Source organism: Solanum tuberosum, unplaced genomic scaffold (genome assembly GCF_000226075.1).
Source record: "Solanum tuberosum cultivar DM 1-3 516 R44 unplaced genomic scaffold, SolTub_3.0 scf00035, whole genome shotgun sequence".
In the NCBI taxonomy this organism is placed as follows: Eukaryota; Viridiplantae; Streptophyta; class Magnoliopsida; order Solanales; family Solanaceae; genus Solanum; species Solanum tuberosum.
The window spans coordinates 3159-10479 of record NW_006238963.1 but is presented as its reverse complement, the minus strand read 5'-3'; positions in this window follow the sequence as shown (position 1 = coordinate 10479).

Below are 7321 nucleotides of genomic sequence, written 5' to 3'. Positions count from 1 at the left end.
TAATAATAATATATATATATATATATATATATTAAACAAAAAAATATAAAGGGAAAACACCAAGGAAAAGTATCATATGTGATAGTTGATAGTTGATACTTCTATTTTTCTTAGAAATTACTAATAATTAGCAATAACATCGTCTTCTTATGGCCAACACTAAAGCCTACACATCTTTTTATCAAACAACCTCGGTATCTATAATTCAGTGACGGAGTTAGAATTTCTTCTAATGGGGTTTGAGATATAAATTGTAAACATATAAAAAGGTCAAAATGGATTCAACATCTATTATATTAACATAAAAAAATGTTTAGACCATGTATAAATAGTGTAATTTTCCGTCAAAGGGGAACCTCTCAAGTCTTGCTAGCTCCTCTCATGTCTGCATCCTTCATTTGAGATAGTGAATTCAAAATTATTATCGATGTAGACAAATATTGAGTTTAATCTCCATAACTGAAATGGTACAAAGATTAATTAGATACATAGATCCATTAGACTTTAGTGGTAAAAAATAAATAAATTCAAACAAATCACAAAAATAAATAAATTCAAGCATAGATAATGAAGCTAAGAGTGAATACTTTTGCATATTATATATGTCATAATATTAAAAAAACAATTCCACCAATAAAATATAAAAGCAAAGGATGAAAAAAATGAATAGAAGAGCAAAAGAAAAGATAAACAAATTTCATGTTCTCACCTTGATATTTGAAGAACGATCTCTTGCAAAAATATGAGTGAAAGCTTAGTTTTTTCATAATCTGCATAAAACAGAGATGATATAATATGAATCTCTAATTTCACACAATAAAGGATGCGATAAGTTTGTGTACATTAATATGCAATAAATAGTAAATTGAAGAAACATTTCAAAAGTTAAAGAGTTATATTTGCAATAAGCAAATAGAATATGAACATGCTTCAATGAATGGAAATGGTTATAGCAAATGGTTGCACATAAGCCCAAATATATACATATATATGAACCGTTACTTTAATGTATTTTTTAATTTCTAATTAATTAGTTTATATATATTTGATCAATGCAACTCTTTCAATTTTTCTAATTATTTAGCAACGAAGAAGCGCGCACACACATAATGTTGAATAAATGTGTAAATTATAAAAAGCTTCATTAAAGTAGACTGGTGAAATGTTGAAAATTCATAAAAGCCTTAATGCACTTTAAATAATAAAAATTACAAGACTATTATGTTTAAGACTTTAATTTACGAAATAAAATATACTCTTTTTTATTTACAAAACTAAGTTTTTAATTACAAATATATCACTTTTAAATAATACACATTTTATTTTATTTTTTAGGTTAGTGTGCTTATTTTTTGGGACTCATAACAAGATCTTTTTTTTCTCTCTCCATTATTCGTATCAATCACAAAAATATTCTCTCTTATTACTCTCTCATCTTTTCCATTGTTAGTAGCTACATAAAACCTCTATTCTTGATATTATTTTTGGTTCTTTTCTATTCTTGTTTTTTTTAATCACATCTAAATCAAGAACAAAAATTATTTTTGTGATATTTTTTACTATGAAAAATTCCATGATTCTACCCCTAGAAAGAGCCTAAGGTCAAGACTTCGATGCAATATTAACAACTCAATTGTATGCTCTAAATTATGTTTTGAGTTAAATGCATTCACTCGATCTAATCTCCATAAGTGAATATGAAAGAGCAATTCATGCAATCAATAGTAAAATTTCTTTTTCTGTTACAACTAGTTCGCCAAAAAAAAAGGTAAGGAGAAAGATGTTAGTGCAAATTCTCGCATTATTTACCTCCAAATCGGCAAAAAAAGAAGATAATGAAAAAATGTTACAACTGTTAATCTGAAAAAGATCTGCATGATAGTGAATATGAACTGTATCATGTGGTCCATATATAAATTTTCGGAATAATTTTCAAACACAAATATTTTGGTGTATACACTTTGGTGACCGATTTGGTACAATTGTTTATGATATGTTATTTTAAATAGTGATACGTATTGAAGAGTATACTTTTGGACTTTTGGTGGCTGATCTGGTACACTTAAAGATGTTGGTTATGCAAATGGTAGAAGATTATTTGATCTACATAACGAAAGTTATGTGAAGAGATCGTCATATTATCATTCAAGCTATGTCAAGAAACTAACAAAGCAAGTGACTCAACACATAGAAGATGTGTGATTTTCTTTGAGAACAAAGGACGAGTTTCAATAAAATTGAAATGATCTATCTTCGAGTCAATTTTTTTGATTATGTAAATGCAAAATATTTATTTGATCCACATAAAGCTTGATTGTAAATGAGATATTTGTTTACATGTGGAAGCACAACAATATCTTGGCATTCAAAGAATCAAGCACTAGTAACCACTTCTTCAAAATCATGCAGAAATAATATTGATCTATGAAGTAAGTTGAGAGTGTTTTTGGTTGGAATCACGACCTGCCATATTAAGGAAATATGTGATTTTCCTTTAGAAAGGGATATTTCAGCCACCATATATGAAAATAATGTATAGCTCGATTGAAATGATGATACAATAAAAGGAGACCGGACAAAACATATTTCACAGAAATTATTTTTCACACATGATCTTCAACAAAATGGTGAGATAGACGTTCAAAAGACCCGTTCAAGTTATAATCTTGTAAAATTATTCACTAAGGATTGTCAACATCAATATTTGAGAAGTTGAGATATAAGATTGTAATGCATTGTCTCCGAGATGTCAAGTAATGTTTTTGTCAGAGGGAGTACATACATGTTGCACTTTTTTTCCTTTGGCTTAGGTTTTGCCCCAATGGGTTCTCCAGGCAAGGTTTTTAATGAGGAAACAACTAACATGTATTACAAGATATATGTACTCTTTTTCCTTCACTAGAATTTTTCCCACATGATTTTTCCTGATAAGGTTTTAATGAGGCATATTATCAGACATTCAAGAGAGAGTGTTGTTAAATATTTATGTGGATGTCCATAACTTCAAGGTGTAATTACATCATAATGTATAGTAACTCCCAAACCTCCATAACATCCCCCCTTGGTATTCCTCCATAACTTACATGGTTACTGTCTCCATAACTTTCATGGTTAATGTCATGTTTATAAGTAACCTTTTGTATGCCTCTATGTAATATATAAATAGAGTTTATATTGGATACATTTGAAGATTTGGTGAACACTTGAATACTTGAAAGAATAAGAAAAACTTTCTTTTCTTGTCTCCCTATTTCTATTGCTTTCATCTTCTATATTTCTTGTCTTATTTTGCTTTAGTTTTATAACACATTATCAACATGAGTTTCTAATATTATTTTCATGATTACTTTTAAGTTCTTCTCGTAAAAGAAGAAAATATAATATTTGCTGTCATCTCCTAGGTACTGCTGTGAATAGTATCTCAAAGCTTAAGATGTTGTGCAGTGTAAATTACATGACATAAATCATGTAGTATGTTTCAATTTTCCTCTTGTTGATTTATGATTTTTTTGTTCATCTCGTTTCATGTTAAAATTTATGGATAAATTATAACTTTCAATTGATGATATGAATATTTGTTGTAAACTATAAATTTGAATTTCAAAATAAAATAATGGTGATAATGTTTTGAGGTACTCGTTAATAAAAGGAATAAATTGTAAAGGAATATAGTAAATGAGAAAGTTGATCACTAGTGAATTCATTTTGAAGTAGACAAATATAATCAATTATTTTGTGTGTATGTTTCTACATTTAATCTATTTATTATTTAAGGTGAAAACTGTTTAGCATCTTAGTGTGTCAATAAGTTGATGAATCAATAAAAATATTTGGTGCATTAAATATTATTTTTATTGGAGGATAATAATAGAATATAAATAGTTTGTTGCTCCTCTCATTCCTTAATTATATTTCATATGTTATTGAAATTTAATTGTGCAAATAATCACAAAGTGGGGTAATATTTTAAAGGTTTGAAGGCGAGTTCAAGTACACTTGGCCTATTATATCATTGGTTAAGGATAAGCCAATAGATTTAAATCTTATCGCACTAAAAAGAGGTAAAAGATCGGATTCAAGTCTTGATATACCAGAGAACAAGTTGGTGGGTTCATGCCCCATTAATTTATGGTATAAGAATTCTTTATATGAGTAAGACATTGAGTTTTATGTCCTAATGCACCATAGTGATGATATGAGGATGACTAACACAAACCAATATATTTTTGACTAAAAATCATAAAATCTGCTCAATAAATTTGCTCCATTCTCTTATGTGAATGCTAACAATGCATAATATGTTTGAAAAATGGCAAGTGATTGAATGTTTGAATATTAGTGTGGTCAAATGTTAATGGTCATCATTGTGGTAATTAAAAGGAAGAACATTATGGGTTCTTAAGATGACCCTTCAAATGTTAAGGTAATTTTAGTCGTCAAAGTGGTATGAAAGGTTATTGGGTACATTTTTGTTGGTGCAATCCAATTTGAATTTTTTTATAATTCCTCCATCAAAATAAAGGAATACAAAATGGTAGTACATTTAGTACATTTGACCTTTTAAAGTGATGTTGAAGCGAGTCACATAAATTTGGTAATGTCAAAGCATAACAATGAATTTCTAATAAAAACTTATGGAGAATGTACAAATGGTTATGGTCCATTTCTTGAAGAAAATGTGACTTGTGTTCGTATGGTTAAGGACATGTTCATGTATGGTTGAATAAATGTCACATCTCAGCTCTACGTGAGATTTGAGAGAATAAAAAGAAAATAAAAAGTAGTTCGACACAAATGGTTATTTGGTCACGTACTTTGTGTACATCACAAATATTGTGGTATATTTTATCATGAACTACCAAAGAACAAAAGAAAGTAATAATTCTTTGCTATAAAGGTTGTGGCCATGACCAAAATAAATATTGTTATGTGTCAACACAAATTTGTCGTTGGTTGTCAAGAAACAAGTCTTGCCCATAGTAATTTTAACTATGACAATAGTAATAATTTCCCCTCTTGAAGGAGACGGTCACCATAAGAATGGTGTTGTAAAATTTGTGGGAGTACACAAAATTAATTGAAAATTTTGAAAGGGCTAATTTGTTACTATCCAGAGGAATGAAAGTGTCCATAATATTGGGGTTATAGTAAGTCTCAAAAGAAGCTTTTTAAGTTTCGAAGGAATTGAAAAGAAAAATATTATATTGAGACTATAAATTATGAGAAGATTTAATATCTTCAGATTACTACAACCGAAGAGGATTATAAAAAATTATTTGTTGTATACAAATATAGATATGATGATGAAATCACATGCAAAAGTAAACTAAAAGTTTACTAGAATACATATCGATTGGCATAACCGGTTGGTCAATCCAGTTCAAATGTGATGCAAAAGAAATTGAGAATTCACATGGCTTATGTTGAAGAAATAAAGATTCTTCAAGAATTCTCTTGTGCTGCTTCTTCTCATGGTAAAATGATCACTTTACCAACTAAAGTTGGAGTTGTATCCCCTGAAATTATTTGAAACATAGAAAAAGGTGAACATGAGCCCGTTCACCTGCCATGTGGACCACTTACTATTATGATATAATAGATACATCTATGGTATGGTCACATGTGCATTGTTATCAACTTCAAAATTGGTTTTTTTGTAAGGTTGTTTTGCTCGAATTGTTAAATTAAGAGCACAGTTCCAAAATAAAATTATGTTTATAATGCTGGTCGGTTTAACAGAAATTGTATGCCTCCAATTATAACTAGACAATTGATTATGAGAACAAATCTAACAAATAAAATTTGGTAAAAGATGAATTTATTTAACATGTATGCATCAAGCCAACAAGGTTCTCCCATCACAATTGGTTCAAGGTCATAAACCAAATAATTTCCATCTAAAAATTTGATGTGTGCACATATGATTTTATTGCTCTACCATGCACAAAGACGAATCCCCAAATGAGATTGGGGGGTAAATGTTAGATTTCCTAACATTAGAGGAAGATATGATTAGAAGCTGAAAATTATGTGTGGGGTGAATTATCTAGATCCTCGTTAAAAAATGTGAACTTGAAGTTCAAGAAATAATTTATTTGCAAAATATTCCAAATAGTTTTCTAGATGTATTTGCTGACCCAATATTATAATTAAGTTGCAAATGTTCCAATAAATGGTCTTTGAAGGATAAAGTTTATGGTACACCAAAAGCGTGATAGACCAACCAATTCCAAACATAAAACTCTTTAAGGAAGGAGAAGAGCAAATTATCAAAATGATCATGATAAGGTGTAACATCTCGCAACTAGAAAGAACTAGAAGGAAGTTTAAAATCTGGAAATAGTTATTTTTTTTGGAAAGTATAAGGAAATCTGGAAAATTGTAAATAAGTTAAAGTTGAGTTTTGGTCAACTTCAGATGGCCATAACTACTAGCTCAGGATGATTTAGGTGTAGTTCTAGGTATGGTTGCGAAGCTCTTGGAATGATCTTTCCAACGCTGCCATGTATGCGCGATTCTGAGTTCGTATGAGCAAGTTATGCCCTTTGGAAGTTGGGTTGTTAGATTAAGGAAATGTCCAATCCGGAAATATAAGGGGTATTTTAGTCATTTCACTGCCCTATTATTTTAATCCGATTTTAGAAGTTTAATATGTGTCAATTCAGAACTTAGTCAGTTTTAGAACTTGGGATTTCACGCTAGGGCTAAGGAGAAAGGAGAAGAGAAAAGAAGAAGGAGAAAATGGTAAATTCATCAAGATCGATCAAGGAACTTGGTGTTTCGCCAAGGATTTACTTCTATCAGGTATGTGAGGCTCTCATAACGTTGCGTGCCAAGCATATTTATTTCAGTTTGGATTCGTCCTAAAAGCATTTGAATATTGATGATCTTGATACCTATTCTTGAATTCATGTATTGTTCTTGAATTTGACTGAGTTGGGAAGTTCCTGAGTTCTTTACGTCGCATTATAGGGTCGTTTCGAGTTAGGTTCTTAGGTACATTTACTGGGTATCTGTATCTAAAAAGTAATTTGAGAAAAATAATCGAGTTTGGGTGAATTGGGGTTGAAAAACGAAGAAGAAATTTCGTCGGACGAAATTAAGAGGTGGCCGCGCGTCGCGCGCCTAGTGCTCAGATTTGGTCATTTCAGCTTCGCGTCGCGGAGTTGACACGAGGTGTTCTTCCTCAAAAGACGTTTTTGGAACCAAAATTAAACTATGCCTCCGCGTCGCGGACCCACCTTCAAATATTAATTTTTAGTTTTTTCTCATGTTTAACTATCTAGAATCATTCCTAAACATCATGAGATCTTTCCAGTCA